General features: G+C 42.2%; 1 protein-coding gene across 2 annotated transcripts in view; it reads right to left on the bottom strand.

Annotated features, from left to right (window-relative positions):
* Positions 1-19,030, bottom strand: part of LOC126336978 (ubiquitin-conjugating enzyme E2Q-like protein CG4502) — a 630,639-nt gene that overhangs the window by 66,315 nt on the left and 545,294 nt on the right. The gene's annotated exons all lie outside the window — the stretch shown is intronic.

Raw genomic sequence — 19,030 nt, 5'->3', positions numbered from 1 at the left:
GCCATGGATGTTCCAAAAACAAAAACAGAACAATAAACTTAATGTGCAAGTCGTTATATATAGTTAAGGCTCACCGGCCACTTGACCATCTTCTTCTTCTGTGCGAATGCACAAACAGTGCCCGAACTGTTACGGGAATCGGCAACGGGCCGCGAGTAATGAGTATAATGGGCGGGGGCACTACGAATGTAGTGCTGGACAATACGTTGAGAATGTGGGTTTCGCGGGAGGCGTGCCAGAGATAAATCCCTGCAGTCGCACTATCCTCTGTGTCCTCGGTGGCTCAGATAGATGCCGGAACGGTAACTCAGCGTGTTCGGTCAGAGGGTTAGCTGCCCTCTGTAATAATAATAATAATAATAAAAACTGAGTTAATCAATCAACAACGAACTTAAACGGATGTCTTACGACGCCCGCCCCGAGCAGATGCAACGAGCAAAACCAAACAAAATACAAAATGAGATTTAAAAAAAAAAGATAGATAGATCGTCTGCCATGTAAGCAGGAGATCCCGGGTTCGAGTCCCAGTCGGGACACACATTTTCATCTGTACCCGTTGACGTATGTCAACGCCTGTAAGCAGCTAAGGGTGTTCATTTCATTGTAAATTTTGTATTTATTTACGATGTATATCTTCGAAATTTCATGACAGTAGGGAAACAGGGTTGAAAACTAACGATGAGATTAGTAAAAGTAACAATTTATTATCTCCCGATAGTGTCAAGAACGGCCGGCGACAAGCCAACTAATCCGCATTAGCGCTGCCGGCGCCTAGCGAATACATTTGTACGAGACGTGCGGACGCCAAAGTGTTAATACATCACAAATAAACTGTTAACATTCTGTAAATAAAGATGGTGTCTTGATACTACAAAATGTAACAGGTTATTTGTGATGTATTACGACCTATTACTGGTAACAGTAAACTTCTTGTTTCATTCGATATCAATAACAATCACGGTAAAGTCTAGCCCAAAGATGTTGAAGTTTAATGTGTACCATGTCTTCCTATTTTACAAAAGATGCGTAGTGGAAGAGCAAGAGTTAAGTTGCCAATCACTGTAACTCTCGATCACTCAGTAGAGACCTATGGGCTTAATCCTATCCTTGAGAACTATTATTACCCACACATGAATGAGGCATTTATTTTATCTTATTTAGTTGTCAACCGCAATCTCAAACCACCAATCTTCACAAAATCGAACTTCCTCATATAAAACATCTTCAAACGTCTAAAGATATGCTTAAATTTTGTGATAACTGCTCAGATTATCAAACACTGGGTCGGTATAGCCTGGATAATTTGGGCTACATTTTAAGGAAACGTAGCTTCTCACACGTCTCAATAACTGTGATGTCGTATTTATCGAACTATGTGCCATACAATGACATGATTTTGCAGGTACGTTATACAGTGTGTCCCAGGAGGAATGGGCCGTAATCATAGATACGCCATGATCATTCGAAGCAAAAACGTCTAACAAACATGGGCTCTAAAACGCGTATCTTAAGAGCTATGGGCACCTTTTCATCGTTGATACCATGAAACAAATTTCTTCTATTGCAAGCTCTTTGCTTTCCTTGTTTGAGTGGTGACAGCATGGACCAAGTCACGAAAAAATGAATGTGGACGCCGAAGTGCATAGCTTCAGAGCTATGAACACTTCTTCTTCTTCTTCTTCTTCGCTAGTTCGAAACACACCTCTTGTGCTGAATAAGGGCTCCACAGCTCTTAACGTATGCATTTCAGAATCCATGTTTACTAGCTAATTTTTTCTTGTTTTGTCCAATCACCTCCTTAAAAATATGGAAAATAACAAGCTTGCAGTAGAAGAGATTTGTTGCTTGGTATCGAAGATGAAGATGTGCTCTTAACTCTTAAGATGTGCATTTCGGCTCCCATGTTTACTAGACTTCATGGCTTCGAATGATCGTTCCTGTCACATCCCTGAATATTGACCATTCCTCTTGGGACACTGTGTATAGAATATGTGGATACTGTCTGAAAAACATGTTGCGAACAGAGCAAACAGTAAACATGTAATAAATTAAAACGTCACAGCCGGCCTGGTGGCCGAGCGGTTCTAGGCGCTTCAGTCTGGAGCCGCGCGACCGCTACGGTCTCAGGTTCGAATCCCGCCTCGGCATGGATGTTTGTGATGTCCTTAGGTTAGTTAGGTTTATGTAGTTCTAAGTTCTAGGGGACTGATGACCTATGAAGTTAAGTCCCATAGTGCTCAGAGCCATTTGAACCAAAACGTCACATCTGATGCTTAAGTTTTAGTACAGGAACAGAGGAAATGTAGTAAGCTTTGCACTTTTTGCATATCATTCTTTTGTGGGTGGTGTATCAGAGAAAAAGTTTTATATCGCTTTCAAAATATGTGTAAAGTTTGTTATAAGTCGCTAAGTGCTGACATTCCCAAATTCTGGATGAATATAATGTGACATTCGTGCCATGCGCTACGCTGCTTCAACACATACACACAGTTTCTAGCTTTAATACCTGTGCTATAGTGTTAAACTTTTAATGTTAGTTTATACCTGTTTACGAGTACATTAAGACACGATTTAAAATTTTTAAATTTTGTTAGTAATTATTAGGAAAAATTAAAAATCAAATTTTTGTTGTTCTTGGAGGAAGATAGACAACCTGTATCTGGGACTCCATGCCCCTCCGTACCATACCAACATGACGCCATATTGTGGTAGTGTATGACGCGGTAGGCGGTCGGCTTCACGTGGTCTTCAAAGACTGATCACGGACTTCCGTATTCCTTGGCTAATGGTAACATAGTTTCACTGTCATTTACAAGTTAGGTTTTTGTTTAAGTAAGTAGGGGCGTTGTTGATGTTGTGGTCTTCAGACCAAAGACTTGTTTGATGCACCTGTCCATGCTACTCTATTCTGTGCAAGCCTCTTTACCTTCGAGTAACTACTGCAACCTATATCCCTCTCAATCGACTTACTGTATTCATCTCTTGGTCTCCCTCTACGATTTTTACACTCCACACTTCCCTCCACTACTAAATTGGTGATCCCTTGATGCCTCAGAACATGTCCTACCAACCGATCCCTTCTTCTGGTCAAGTTGTGCCACAAACTCCTCCCCGATCCAATTCCATTCAGTATCTCCTCATTAGCTACGCGATCTACCCATCTACGAGTAATCTTCAGCATTCTTCTGTAGCACCACATTTTAAAAGCTTCTATTCTCTTGTTGTCTAAACTGTTTATCGTCCATATTTCACTTCCATACGTGGCTACACTCCATACAAATATTTTCGGAAAGCACTTCCTGACACTTAAATCTATACTCGATGTTAAAAAATTTTTCTTCTTGCCATTGCCAGTCTACGTTTTATGTCTTCCCTACTTCGACCACCATCCGTTACTTTGCTTCCCAATCAGCAGAACTCATTTACTACTTTAAGTGTTTCATCTCCTGATCTAATTCCCTTAGCATCACCAGATTTAATTCGACTACATTCCATTACCCTCGTTTTGATTTTGCTGATGTTCATCTTATATTCTCCTTTCAAGAAACTCTCCATTCCGTTCAACTGCTCTTCCAATTCCTTTGTTGTCTCTGACAGAATTACAAATAAGTAGGGTAGGTAGTGTACAATTACGCATTGGGCAAGGGGACGCATCAAGTTTTAGGTCCCTCCCTAAAGAAGAAGTTCGCCATTCTCCACCAAACAGCGCATACGCCATCATCTCCTCACGGGGTGAACACGGCAAGTGACGTCCCCTGATTCTCCAGGAACTTCGCTCAGTGAAAAATGAGTGAAAATGAGCGAATACGAGTCTCGGCTTATCAGAAGATATTCAACCATTTCCAATAAAAAGACGGTCGAAGTTTTCTAGGTATTTTCAAGGCACTTTATGTGCCTTTTACCGCACACTCAGCTGAAACGATCTAGCGGCTCAGTGGTTAGAGTCTCGGCCTTTTAATTTTGGGTCCTGTGTTCGAAACTCGACTATAGTTTTTATTTATTTTATTTCATTTTACTTTTATTGTTTTCAGTTATACAACCATTTCCGTAGAATGTTACTACACGAAATTTTCTCATCAAATTAGGGGATAGAAGAGGGTTGTATTAATTGTAAAGCGACAACTGGATTTCACAATAAGTGTCTTACATTTGTTATATAATATATGTGTTTATGTTATGTTGAGGGGTTACAATCTTTTTAAATTCTCATATTATGATATTTCATTCTCACATCAATTCTTATTCTTATATTTTGTTCTACTGCTTATTCTCAAGGAAGATTTGGTGCATTCCCTTGGATGATACCGATCGTAGAAACATTTGAAACACAGATATTCCGAATACTACGAGCATCACACGATTACAGGGTTGCCACATTTCTTCGAATGAATGTCATTCGGGAACGAAACGTCGTTAACAATGGTGAAGATTTTGCACGTTGGCAATAATGTCAAAACAAACCATGCATAACGGATCACTTTTCCGAAAACTGGTGCTTGCAATCGATTACGTATCAAGATACACTACAGGAATTTCACCAAAAAGAATTTCAAATAATTTTCTCATTTTTTTAAAAATTCATTCATCCAATATACAATTGGTAGACTAATAAGGACAACGTTATATCAGTATACACTTCAAAATATTCATGTAGCAATCTTCTACAGATATGGGAATGTAAATGAAAATAAAAAAATAAAGGCATTAGCCGGGTTTCGAAACCGGGGCTGAAAGTTAACTGGCAGCGATGCTAACCGCTGTTCCAGGCTATCGTCCGAGGGTATCACGTTATAAATGCACACAAATTACCTCGAAATCATTTACAAAACTTTGACCATCTTTTTTCCAGAAACAGTCGAGTATCTACGGATAAGCCAAGCACACTGAGCGAAGTTTCTCGCAAATCGGATTACGGCACTTGCCGTGTTCTCCCCGTGAGCTCTGTTCGGGAACCTTATGGCAGCGGAACGCTTGCAGCTGGAAAGAATGTGGTAAGTGATTTTTGTTCGTTTTCGATTTAAACCTTGTTCAGTTTTGATTGAGTGTAAGGTGAACATAAAACTACTTAAAAATCAGATAAACTCGCCACTGGAAGGAAGGAAGAGAAAAGGTAGATTGGGTTTAACATCCCGTCGATAAAGACGACATTAGAGACTGAGCACAAGCTCGGTTTGCGTCAAGGATAGGGAAGGAAATCGGCCATGCCCTTTCCAAGGAACCATTCCGGTATTTAAATGGAACGACTTAGGGAAATCACGGAAAACTTAAATCGGGATGGCCGAGGCGGATTCGAACCATCGTTCTCCAGAAAGTGAGTCCCAGGTGCTAACCACTGCTCCATCTCGCTCGCTCTTTCTAGCGTATTCAAGCATTGATTGTTGGTGTTTATTTACCCCACATGTCTCCTCAGACAACTTAAGTTTTCTTTTCTGTAATTTTTCTCTCATTGGGTAGTGGTTTTTCCAAACATACACGTAACGACCTCATAAACACACTTCGAGTATAATCACATATTCCACAGTGGCATTTTCTTTTCATAAAGCAACCGAGAACATCAACTCGACGGCCATTAAGAGAGCCTCTCTACCGTCAGTCTTTTGACGTTGAAAATGAGAGCTCAATAGATGGCAGGCGTCAAAAGCTACCGGGTTTTCAGAGGCTACCTTAAGAAAACGTCTCAAAACAGGCAAAATTAAGTAAGCACCTTGGCGGATTCACAAAGTTTCTTCATTGGAAGAAGGACGAGCAATACTGCCACTCTGCATTTCCCCCGATAAACAGTTTTTCGGCCTTGCTATTGGATCATTACGACATTTACTTTTTGAAATCACCGAAAAGTATAAAGTTCCTAATTTGTTTTTCTATGTATTTATTTGAATCATTATTATTTTATTCAGGTGAGTGTTGAAGTATGCACCAAGTACTTCAGGCCCGTGTGCTCTTACCCTGCATTTTCAGAAAAATTTTATTACTCCTCTAATCATAACTGGATGACAAACTTTCACATAATGTTACCAAGATATCAAACTATGTTTTGCTTTGTGATTGATATAATGTTGCAGCTAGTTTTTTCAATATTTAGTGCAGCCAAAAATGCGTACATTTTTAAACAATCTCCTTTTCACCACAATTTCTACCAGTATTAAAAGACAACTGCTATAGCGAATAGCCAAATATTGAATTCAATCCCGATATAAATTGGACGTCTAATTTTCAAACCACTGCATAACGACCTTTTTGAGGTCATTTGCCATTACCGTGTCGCTAACACCTTTAAATGGATATTGGTTTCTCTGTCAGTGGCTTCCAGACCAGGTCTACACGGAACGAGGTCAAGTCGGTCCCTACCATATAAAGCGATCAGACTTTGTGATAATTGAGCCGCATGTGGACAGGCATAAACATGAAGAAGAAAAGGAAGACATCTTGCCCAATTGCCTCGAGCTTTTGTTTAGTTAAACGTTTTAGGTTTGATTGAGTTCCCCTGAGGTGAAAGAAATCCCATCATCACCTAACAAGCTCAAAACACAGTGCACATGATGTCTCAGATTGAAGTTGTTTGCATGATGTTCACCTTTCTTTCGTGGTGTTGAGTGAATCCACTCTATGTATTATTGTTTCAATTGGAGTATTACGCGGTACACCTTTTTTTCGTCTCCAGTGACAGTTAGGCTTAAAATTTCATGCCTCTGTCTCTCAAGGTAAGTCAAAGTACTTGCTACTGAATTAGCATTGTACGCCTCAGTAGATATTTTCGGTAAGCAGAGCGAGCCAAACTTCCGGTAATTTAAATGTTCTGTAAAACTTTTTTAAAGGACACAACTTATTAGATAAGAAATAGATCGTAAAGTGTCTGCTTCCTTGAACGTTTGCATTAACTTTCCGCGTAAAGTATTTAGTAATTCTTCAGTGGTGAAACACGATTAACCATTCGCACGTCCTCATGCTCAATAATATGGCCATGTGTAACGTTTTAACCTGCTGTCTTATCATTCTATCGCTCGTAGTGCTTTCATTCTAGATTTCACTAATCTGCCTATTAATTTCGACCACTTTCATGTCTTTTGCACACAGAAAACGAATCTTTCTGCGCATTTCACATATGACGGGATTTTCAATTAACTGAGGTCTTTTAAATAAACACAAACTATCGTAAGCACGGATTAATGCATCGATTATGGTGTTTGTGGATAGTCAATATAACGAGATACTCATCCGGCATGCAAGAATTGCCGCCCACAGCAATGCAGCAGCCATATTTTAAAACTGTACTTACTTCAAAAACACGATTCATAATTTATATTGACATAAAGGAGCTTAGCGAGCTTTATGTTTTTCTGTTTCAGCACAAGAACAAGAATGGGGAAGAAAATACTTGTCCATTCAGCTTACTTGAGAGTAGAAAGAAATTAGAGGTTAATATGTTTTACAACATCCCACCGAGATCAACGTACCTTGGACATTATCTTCGCTGATTCGAGAAAAATTAAATCGACTTCTGGAAAACAAAATACGACGAAAAACCATGCATAAACATTTAATGGAAAGAGGGCAACTTGAATTTGCGCGACACGTTTTAAAACTAAAATCGTATTCTGCACAAACCAATTTACCGCTGAAAAGCGCCCACGTGACGCTGCCGTAATCCCTTTACGCCTGACAATATCCCTGGACGTTAATCAAACGACAGAGTTTGCATATAGCGCAAAATACAGTATTAACCCATTATGTACTGTACTAATTGCCTCTGCCTGAAAGCAAATCCTGAAATAAATTGCGCAGCTCTCTGGTCTGCACATTTCTGTAAAGCATCACACGACTTGCAAAACGTGCTCCGGAGAAAGAAAATTTTAGTACATTACATTGTGTCAAAGAAAGATGACAAATTTGCATAACATTCAAAATTAAAATTAAAATACGTCGAGTTACCTCCAAGTTTCCTTCTCGGAATACAATACGAAAATCTCTAGATAAAAAAGCAAGACGGTGCCTTTTAGAAGAAAATACGCAATTTGAACAGAAATAACTTTAGAAAATAGATCTGACTTCCAATACCTTGGCTATGGCAAACTTACGACACTGATCAGGCTGTCGATCATAAACTGAGTAAGTACTGATGTACAAATGTGAGACGATCAAAAAATGTTATACAGAAAAACGCGAAAAAACAAGAATGACGTTTTATAAAGTACCAGTTTTGATGTACGGCTTAATGATGTGGGTAACGAATACTAAATGGCTTGGTAAGATACAGATATTCGTAAGAACAATGAAAGGCTGACTGGGGAGACGTAAAAATGAGGATTTGTTGAGATAACAGAAAATTTTTAAAATAGGCCGCGATCGAAAACATTTTTGTGCCTAAACTTTTTCCCTTAACACTGGAGTCGTCCTCAGATTCTACAAAGACATAGTTAGATAATTCGCAAACTTCACAAGTTCAGAAAGTTAACATGCTTGTTTATAGCTTCGGAAGATATCTGCTGCATTAGGAGACGAAATGACAGAAACAGAAATTGCCTTAGTCTAGCAAGCATAAAACAGAAATCACCAAGTCTGTAAATACCGACTGTGAAAAACTGCAGTGTAAGATAAAGAAAGAGTGGTCTCAAGGCTGAACTGAATGCCATAAGGAGTAACTACTGGAGACATTGGGAGACGGAGAAATTGTTGATGATACTTTTCTCTGTGACCTGGAAAGGCGAATTACCTACTCCCTGAAACGAGAAGAAATGCTTTTTAAATATTGTCAATTAATTTGGTTGCTATGATGAAAGAAAGAGTGATTTGTTACGTTATTCATATGAGCATGTAATATTTATTTATTTTTAACACGAAGTTGGCCCTTGTAAAATAACTCAGTTACACTAAAAATAAAAAAAAGAGATAAAAATGAGTAACAGCAAATATTCTGCACAAGAAATTCGAGAGATCTGATAGTTATAAGTAAAGGTAGATATCATTTCAAATTGAGGATAACGCTGTTAGAAAAGGCTGCTAATTGCCCTCAGTAACGTTAGCTGGTGACTAGTCAACTTTCACGATTCAAAGTATTCAGCTGAAGATGAGTAGGTTCAGAGAAGATTGCAAAGTAAAGAGCAGATCGTAGTAGAAGTTGTAATATTTTCGTACAGGAAAGAGATTTGTGCGAAATGATTTAATTATTTAAAATATTACATAATATTTAATGAATGAGACAGGAGTCTATACAACTGAGTACGTGATAGAAGGATGCAAGGTTGTTGCAAGTGCTGTTGGCACGTCTTTGACTAAATTCTTCAAACTCAGGGGTAAAAATCAACAATAGAATAGTGGCGTGGATGAGAAAACAGTCGAAAGCCCAAAGCAACAAGCAGAAAATACGTTGTTGCTCCTCGGAATGGACTGTATGCGCTATACCAAATCGTATGAGAATACAACACGGAATCTGAGCTGACTGATAGTGACTGAATCGTGTTTATGAGCAATCAGGATATGAATTAGAAAAGCAGTTGCCACAGTTCACACCCCGAAGCTCGGTGGACGAAGTGCAAGGTCTTCAGTCATGCACTGGTTAGGATTTACTTTTATTTTTTGTCTAGTTACGAAATTTCATGTGAATTTCTTGTAAAAGATTACACATCCACCTAGATACGCACCGAAAACTTCACACATAAACACCCCCCCCCCCCCCCTCTCAGCCTCACACACACACACACACACACACACACACACACACACACACACACACACACACACACACACACACTTGCTATGCTTGGAGGAAACACTGAGCGCAGACCGGGAACGAGGGAGAAAAACAGGAACCATGTGGTCAAGTCAAGAGGAGCGATGCGATGAAAGGGCTCCTGGCATACAGACTGGCCCGCACATCTCACTTCTTCACCGTTACACTGGCTGACTGCACACACGTCGTGGAAGGTTTAACGCTACTTGTCACTGATATGACTGAGTGAAATATTTACGAGATTTATATACATGATAAAGTGACAAGATGTTCATGAATTACTGAAAAAATTTTAACGGACTAGTCTAGTTACGAAATTTCATGTGAATTTCTTGTAAAAGATTACACATCCACCTAGATACGCACCGAAAACTTCACACATAAACACCCCCCCCCCCCCCTCTCAGCCTCACACACACACACACACACACACACACACACACACACTTGCTATGCTTGGAGGAAACACTGAGCGCAGACCGGGAACGAGGGAGACAAACAGGAACCATGTGGTCAAGTCAAGAGGAGCGATGCGATGAAAGGGCTCCTGGCATACAGACTGGCCCGCACATCTCACTTCTTCACCGTTACACTGGCTGACTGCACACACGTCGTGGAAGGTTTAACGCTACTTGTCACTGATATGACTGAGTGAAATATTTACGAGATTTATATACATGATAAAGTGACAAGATGTTCATGAATTACTGAAAAAATTTTAACGGACTATCACAAGACGCGATACCGAAATTGCAAACTGACCACTCCGAAGCAATAGTTCAACAGGAAAAAACCAGCACATTATACCAGTCACAACTTGTAGCGTTCTTCCACTTTATTCATTCTTAACACATATCAACAACGCGTTGCAACAGACAATGCTTTCATCAACATGTTATCAACACTCAATACGTATGGTTAAAACTAACACATTTGTGATATTCATGCACTACAAACATATTGGTCTTCAGGCCCTCTTCTTACTCTAAGATATTTTATGTTTATCCCTAACTTTTCCATTGATCTATACAAGCCGTGTCCTCGTCCCAAAATCGATAGGATATCTAAGAATTTGAGTGGTGGCAACATGTCGTCCGGTAGGTGTATAAGATTAGTCAGTGGAAAGACACAAACGGCAGTATCGTTGACCGACAGTCTACATCCGCAACATATGGACAAATCCGACAGCTGATAATGTGCAGGGGATCTAGAGCGACGTGTTTTTCATAAAGAACTCATATTCACAAAGATCAGGTATTATAAAATGTCAGTCCAGCATACCCATAATCGATTATATCAAGTCGACAAAAATAAGAGCTTGTGAAGTTCGTCATCACCATAACCATTGCTAATAGATCGTAAGGCATCACAACTACGATTGTCATATGACATGTATCACAGCTCGTGAACAGTGTAGCTCAACACAAAAAATGTCGATTATTACCATCAGGCATTAAATTATGAACACACAACATTAACAGAGTACGCAGAGTACTCGTAATCGTTGCCAGTTATGTTCGTGTTTTGAACTGAATCTTTGAAGCGAGTATAGCGAGTCTCCCTGTTCAAATTTTGTCATTATTTCCATTTAAAACATTTGGAAGAACTTTAGAATTCTCTCTAACCACTATCACAGTTTTGATGGCACCTGATTTTTTTACCAGTCGTTGTGACTACGATAGAATTCTTCAGTAAATATTATACTATTGACAACATGGTACTGTTTATGCTAGATGTGCCGAAGTGGTCTTTTATATTATTTAACGATAATCTGCATAATCGAAACTGGTGCTAAGTAAAAGTACTAGGTCTACAACTTTGCCGTTTTTTCTCGAAGTTCGGGGCTTTATTGTGAAAAACTTACAAAAAAATTATGATTCCTAGTATTGCCCATCGCTGGCCACTACATTGTCAACTTTCGGATAGCATACGAATCCCGTGGAGGAAGAACTGGGCGTCTTTTGTGGGTATCCATGAATTGATTCAATTTTGCACTTGTTCATATCATCGGAAGTGCTGGTCAGCCAGATGCATCACTGATCTGAAAAGGTGGTAGTCAGAGAGAGCAAAGTATGGAGAATACGGTGGGAGGAATATAAATTCTCGTTTCAACGTTTCCATGTGCATTTTGACGGGTTTTGCGACATGGGGTCGAGCACTGACCTGCTGCAAAATTACCTTTACATGTCTATCGCTGTATTGTGGCCGTTTGTGTTTCAGTGCTGGCCTCGAACGCCTCAATTGCTTTCGATAATGATGGCCTGTGACTGTCTTCGTCTCTTTCAGTAGCTACGAAAACGTTCCGTTTTCTACCGCAATGCCGGTCTTCGACATCAAAATCACCGTTCTTAAGGCGTTGAAAACATTCTCTGCACGTTCTTCCACTAATAGTTCCCTCACCATTGGTCTTACCCGGCATTTTAAGAGCCACAGCCACAGATTTCTTTATCTTAAAGCAGAAAATTAAAACTTCCCGCAAATGACGAGAAATGGGTACGTAAGCTGACGTACTTAATCGAGAACAATCAAATCGACTAAGATTTTTATGGCGCTATGTTTCCAGAAGCCCAAGCTTATTGTATTGCACCGATGACCAACCACCCGAACCCCACATGCCGCTACTGCCGTCTGTTGCAAAACGGCGTATGCAAAGTTGTAGACCCAATTTTTTTTCAGGCAGCAGCTTATCTAAGTGAATGCGAAGTTCTTTAAAAATTTACAAGCATTAGGTACTGCTTCTTGATTGGAATATTCTAGAACAGTAAGCAACATTTGCAGTAGATCAGTATACGTAAAATGTTATGGTAAGATCTATCAGCGGAGAACCCCAGTGCAAGACATTTATGAGGGATGGAGTAGGCATTAGATCTATTGTATTATTGAGTAATGAATATTTCACACCACTTGAAGTATTGCGTCAATGCTAATACGCCTCGGTTTGTGCATATACTTTCTCTCGCATGCAGTTTGTGATCGACCCGAGCCCAGTCATTAGTTTTCGTATTCCAATTTCTTTCTGACAAATAATTGTCGCTGTTCGCGAGCAATTATTTTTTCTCAAGCGCGAACTTGTACATCGACTATAGGGGTCGTTATATGATTTAATGTCTGCATTTATTAAGGAAAGGAAGTGGTTGTAACTTAATATTATTTTTAATACACATTCAGTAAATAGTGACAGTGTTGATGCTGGTATATACACTCCTGGAAATGGAAAAAAGAACACAATGACACCGGTGTGTCAGACCCACCATACTTGCTCCGGACACTGCGAGAGGGCTGTACAAGCAATGATCACACGCACGGCACAGGGGACACACCAGGAACCGCGGTGTTGGCCGTCGAATGGCGCTAGCTGCGTAGCATTTGTGCACCCCCGCCGTCAGTGTCAGCCAGTTTGCCGTGGCATACGGAGCTCCATCGCAGTCTTTAACACTGGTAGCATGCCGCGACAGCGTGGACGTGAACCGCATGTGCAGTTGACGGACTTTGAGCGAGGGCGTATAGTGGGCATGCGGGAGGCCGGGTGGACGTACCGCCGAATTGCTCAACACGTGGGGCGTGAGGTCTCCACAGTACATCGATGTTGTCGCCAGTGGTCGGCGGAAGGTGCACGTGCCCGTCGACCTGGAACCGGACCGCAGCGACGCACGGATGCACGCCAAGACCATAGGATCCTACGTAGTGCCATAGGGGACCGCACCGCCACTTCCCAGCAAATTAGGGACACTGTTGCTCCTGGGGTATCGGCGAGGACCATTCGCAACCGTCTCCATGAAGCTGGGCTACGGTCTCGCACACCGTTAGGCCGTCTTCCGCTCACGCCGCAACATCGTGCAGCCCGCCTCCAGTGGTGTCGCGACAGGCGTGAATGGAGAGACGAATGGAGACGTGTCGTCTTCAGCGATGAGAGTCGCTTCTGCCTTGGTGCCAATGATGGTCGTATGCGTGTTTGGCGCCGTGCAGATGAGCGCCACAATCAGGACTGCATACGACCGAGGCACACAGGGCCAACACCCGGCATCATGGTGTGGGGAGCGATCTCCTACACTGGCCGTACACCTCTGGTGATCGTCGAGGGGACACTGAATAGTGCACGGTACATCCAAACCGTCATCGAACCCATCGTTCTACCATTCCTAGACCGGCAAGGGAACTTGCTGTTCCAACAGGACAATGCACGTCCGCATGTATCTGTGCCACCCAACATGCTCTAGAAGGTGTAAGTCAACTACCTGGCCAGCAAGATCTCCGGATCTGTCCCCCATTGAGCATGTTTGGGACTGGATGAAGCGTCGTCTCACGCGGTCTGCACATCCAGCACGAACGCTGGTCCAACTGAGGCACCAGGTGGAAATGGCATGGCAAGCCGTTCCACAGGACTACATCCAGCATCTCTACGAATGTCTCCATGGGAGAATAGCAGCCTGCATTGCTGCGAAAGGTGGATATACACTGTACTAGTGCCGACATTGTGCATGGTCTGTTGCCTGTGTGTATGTGCCTGTGGTTCTGTCAGTGTGATCATGTGATATATCTGACCCCAGGAATGTGTCAATAAAGTTTCCCGTTCCTGGGACAATGAATTCACGGTGTTCTTATTTCAATTTCCAGGAGTGTATAAGGCATTAGTTGTTTTCACAAATATTACGCATTATGTGTATAAACAATGACACATGCTTTGGATAAATCATCTAACTCGTGTGTAGAAGATCTGTCGGAGACAGCAGTAGAACCTAATAAAGGAAGCTATAAAGTGTGGTAGCCAAGTTCCTAGAGTCGAAGGTATATATTATAGAGATAAGTATGATGCATTGTTGTTTGTTATGGTCTTCAGTCCTGAGACTGGTTTGATACAGCTCTCCATGCTACTCTATCTAATGCAAGCTCCTTCATCTCCCAGTACCTACTGCAACCTACATCCTTCTGAATCTGCTTAGAGTAGTTATCTCTTGGTCTCCCTCTACGATTTTACCCTCCACGCTGCCCCCCAATACTAAATTTGTGATCCCTTGATGCCTCAGAACATGTCCTACCAACCGATCCCTTCTTCTGGTCAAGTTGTGCCACAAACTTCTCTTCTCCCCAATCCTATTCAATACTTCCTCATTAGTTATGTGATCTACCCATCTAATCTTGAGCATTCTTCTGTAGTACCACTTTTCGAAAGCTTCTATTCTCTTCTTGTCCAAACTATTTATCGTCCATTTTTCACTTCCATACATGGCTACACTCCATACAAATACTTTCAGAAATGACTTCCTGACACTTAAATCTATACTCGATGTTAACAAATTTCTCTTCTTCAGAAACGCTTTCCTTGCCATTGCCAGTCTACATTTTATATCCTCTCTACTTCGACCATCATCAGTTATTTTGCTCCCCAAATAGCAAAACTCCTTTACTACTTTAAGTGTCTCATTTCGTAATCTAATTTCCTCAGAATCACCCGACTTAACTCGACTACATTCCATTATCCTCGTTTTGCTTTTGTTGATGTTCATCTTATATCCTCCTTTCAAGACACTATCCATTCCGTTCAACTGCTCTTTCAAGTCCTTTGCTGTCTCTGGCAGAATTACGATGTCATCGGCGAACCTGAACATTTTTATTTCTTCTCCATGGATTTTAATACCTACTCCGAATTTTTCTTTTGTTTCCTTCACTGCTTGCTCAATATACAGATTGAATAACATCGGGGAGAGACTACAACCCTGTCTCACTCCCTTCCCAGACACTGCTTACCATTCATGTCCCTCGACTCTTGTTTGCCATCTGGTTTCTGTACAAATAGTAAATAGCCTTTCGCTCCCTGTATTTTACCCCTGCTACCTCCAGAATTTGAAAGAGAGTATTTCAATCAACATTGTCAAAAGCTTTCTCTAAGTCTACAAATGCTAGAAACGTAGGTTTGCCCTTCCTTAACCTAGCTTCTAAGGTAAGTCGTAGGGACAGTATTGCCTCACGTGTTCCAACATTTCTACGGAATCCAAACTGATCTTCCCCGAGGTCGGCTTCTACTAGTTTTTCCATTCGTCTGTAAAGAAGTCGCTTTAGTATTTTGCAGTTGTGACTTATTAAACTGATAGTTCGGTAATTTTCACATCTGTCAACACCTGCTTTCTTTGGGATTGGAATTATTATATTCTTCTTGAAGTCTGAGGGTATTTCGCCTGTCTCATACATCTTGCTCACCAGATAGTAGAGTTTTGTCAGGACTGGCTCTCCCAAGGCCGTCAGTAGTTCCAGTGGATTGTTGTCTACTCCGGGGGCCTTGTTTCGACTCAGGTCTTTCAGTACTCTGTCAAACTCTTCTTGCAGTATCGTATCTCCCATTTCATCTAAATCTACATCCTCTTCCATTTCCATAATATTGTCCACATAATGCATTATAAGTACAATTCGTAAGGAATAATTGAAGACTGTGTATAATTTTCAATTAGAGTGATTTCTGGTAAGTAATGCATTAGTTCCATTCCTGTCAGCAGCATGGCACTAATATTGTTGTGTGTCTTGTGAGTCTTTCGCACCTGTATGCATGCATAAAACCAATGTTTTCAAAGTGCCTCCTTCGAATTAAATCTTCGTACTTTTCCTGGGTCTCCCCCCTTATTACCAGCGTAAAAACTACTCATTGCTATGGTTGACACGGTGTAATTTTTATATAGGTGACGCGAAAGCAAAACCTTCGGGCGTAAGGTAAAAATGACGCATGCGCGAAGGTGGAAATTTCGAACGTGGCGCCGGTCTCTTGCACGTCACTCGGTCTCGCCCAGGCCCACGAGGCAGACAGGCTTTAGCGACTACGTCAGAGCACCTGACATTGCAGGTCTTACGACTACTAGCAGCCGTCTCCGGACGGAAGTGAATAGTTACTTCAGAGGAGTTTAATAATTCTTGACAGTGTGTTTAAATGCATGAAAATTCTAGATAGCACGCGACAAAACTAATACCTTTAGTAGCATCGCTTCAATTAAATATCTATTTCCCGTGGGACCTGCACGGAGCTGAGAGTTCGCGGATTGAGGCGGACAAGCCGATTAGTGTGACGTCACAAGTTCGTTGTAGGGCCTGTCTATCCCTTTGGTCCCGGTCCCTGGTGGACCATAGCTGCCTGAAGCTGCCCAACACGCCTTCACGAGCATGTGTGACTCAGGTACTCCTTTTGCAATTTCATGACGCTGTTCATGACCATGACAGAGACAGCTGTCAACTCCTCGATGATTTTATTCGAAATGACTCGTTTTGAAAACTGAGAAGATTTTATTCAAGTAATATTGTTCATTTTAAATCTAAATAATAAGATGTAGTGTGATGTAAACAAATCTCTGTTGCTAAATATACAGCTAACTATTTTCTTTGAAAAAGAACAACGTATTCATATAAATATCAAGTTAATTGTAGCAGATAAACAGCAAGTGTTAAATGTAACTTAGAAAGCAGTAGTTTTCTTAGGAGTAAGCGCTTTCCTGCTAATTTACTCGACTACATTTAACTGACGCAAACACACATAGAATTAGGCAGTATAGTGTAATACTTCGCCGCCAGGCGCTTAGGGTACGAGGGAACGTTTGAGCCGCAACCCGTAGGTCAGGTTTTCCCAAAATTTATTTCCTTACTTAATGTAATCATAAAACTGACCACCTGTGTGTTTAAAGCTGGACACTGAAAATTTTCTACGTAATAGCATAATTCGCTTTTATTAACTGTTAGATAACGTAATATACACTCCTGGAAATGGAAAAAAGAACACATTGACACCGGTGTGTCAGACCCACCATACTTGCTCCGGACACGGCGAGAGGGCTGTACAAGCAATGATCACACGCATGGCACAGCGGACACACCAGGAACCGCGGTGTTGGCCGTCGAATGGCGCTAGCTACGCAGCATTTGTGCACCCCCGCCGTCAGTGTCAGCCAGTTTGCCGTGGCATACAGAGCTCCATCGCAGTCTTTAACACTGGTAGCATGCCACGACAGCGTGGACGTGAACCGTATGTGCAGTTGACGGACTTTGAGCGAGGGCGTATAGTGGGCATGCGGGAGGCCGGGTGGGCGTACCGCCGAATTGCTCAACACGTGGGGCGTGAGGTCTCCACAGTACATCGATGTTGTCGCCAGTGGTCGGCGGAAGGTGCACGTGCCCGTCGACCTGGGACCGGACCGCAGCGACGCACGGATGCACGCCAAGACCGTAGGATCCTACGCAGTGCCGTAGGGGACCGCACCGCCACTTCCCAGCAAATTAGGGACACTGTTGCTCCTGGGGTATCGGCGAGGACCATTCGCAACCGTCTCCATGAAGCTGGGTTACGGTCCCGCACACCATTAGGCCGTCTTCCGCTCACGCCGCAACATCGTGCAGCCCGCCTCCAGTGGTGTCGCGACAGGCGTGAATGGAGAGACGAATGGAGACGTGTCGTCTTCAGCGATGAGAGTCGCTTCTGCCTTGGTGCCAATGATGGTCGTATGCGTGTTTGGCGCCGTGTAGATGAGCGCCACAATCAGGACTGCATACGACCGAGGCACACAGGGCCAACACCCGGCATCATGGTGTGGGGAGCGATCTCCTACACTGGCCGTACACTTCTGGTGATCATCGAGGGGACACTGAATAGTGCACGGTACATCCAAACCGTCATCGAACCCATCGTTCTACCATTCCTAGACCAGCAAGGGAACTTGCTGTTCCAACAGGACAATGCACGTCCGCATATATCCCGTGCCACCCAACGTGCTCTAGAAGGTCTAAGTCAACTATCCTGGCCAGCAAGATCTCCGGATTTGTCCCCCATTGAGCATGTTTGGGACTGGATGAAGCGTCGTCTCACGCGGTCTGCACGTCCAGCACGAACGCTGCTCCAACTGAGGCGCCAGGTGGAAATGGCATGGCAAGCCGTTCCACAGGACTACATCCAGCATCTCTACGATCGTCTCCATGGGAGAATAGCAGCCTGCATTGCTGCGAAAGGTGGATATACACTGTACTAGTGCCAACATTGTGCATGCTCTGTTGCCTGTGTGTATGTGCCTGTGGTTCTGTCAGTGTGATCATGTGATGTATCTGACCCCAGGAATGTGTCAATAAAGTTTCCCCTCCCTGGGACAATGAATTCACGGTGTTCTTATTTCAATTTCCAGGAGTGTATATATGAAGCATAATTAGGTGGAAAGAATACAAAACGAAAGTAATTGAAGAAACAAAACGAAAGAAATAAATGTGTTACGTTTCGTCATATGCAAATTTATATAGCTGGTCTTATGGCTACCTTAGTACGTCTTCCAGTTTCACCTGCGCTGA

This window comes from Schistocerca gregaria, chromosome 2 (genome assembly GCF_023897955.1).
Source record: "Schistocerca gregaria isolate iqSchGreg1 chromosome 2, iqSchGreg1.2, whole genome shotgun sequence".
Taxonomy (NCBI): domain Eukaryota; kingdom Metazoa; phylum Arthropoda; class Insecta; order Orthoptera; family Acrididae; genus Schistocerca; species Schistocerca gregaria.
The sequence above is the reverse complement of the archived record's forward strand: the minus strand, read 5'-3'. Positions and strand labels throughout refer to the sequence as shown.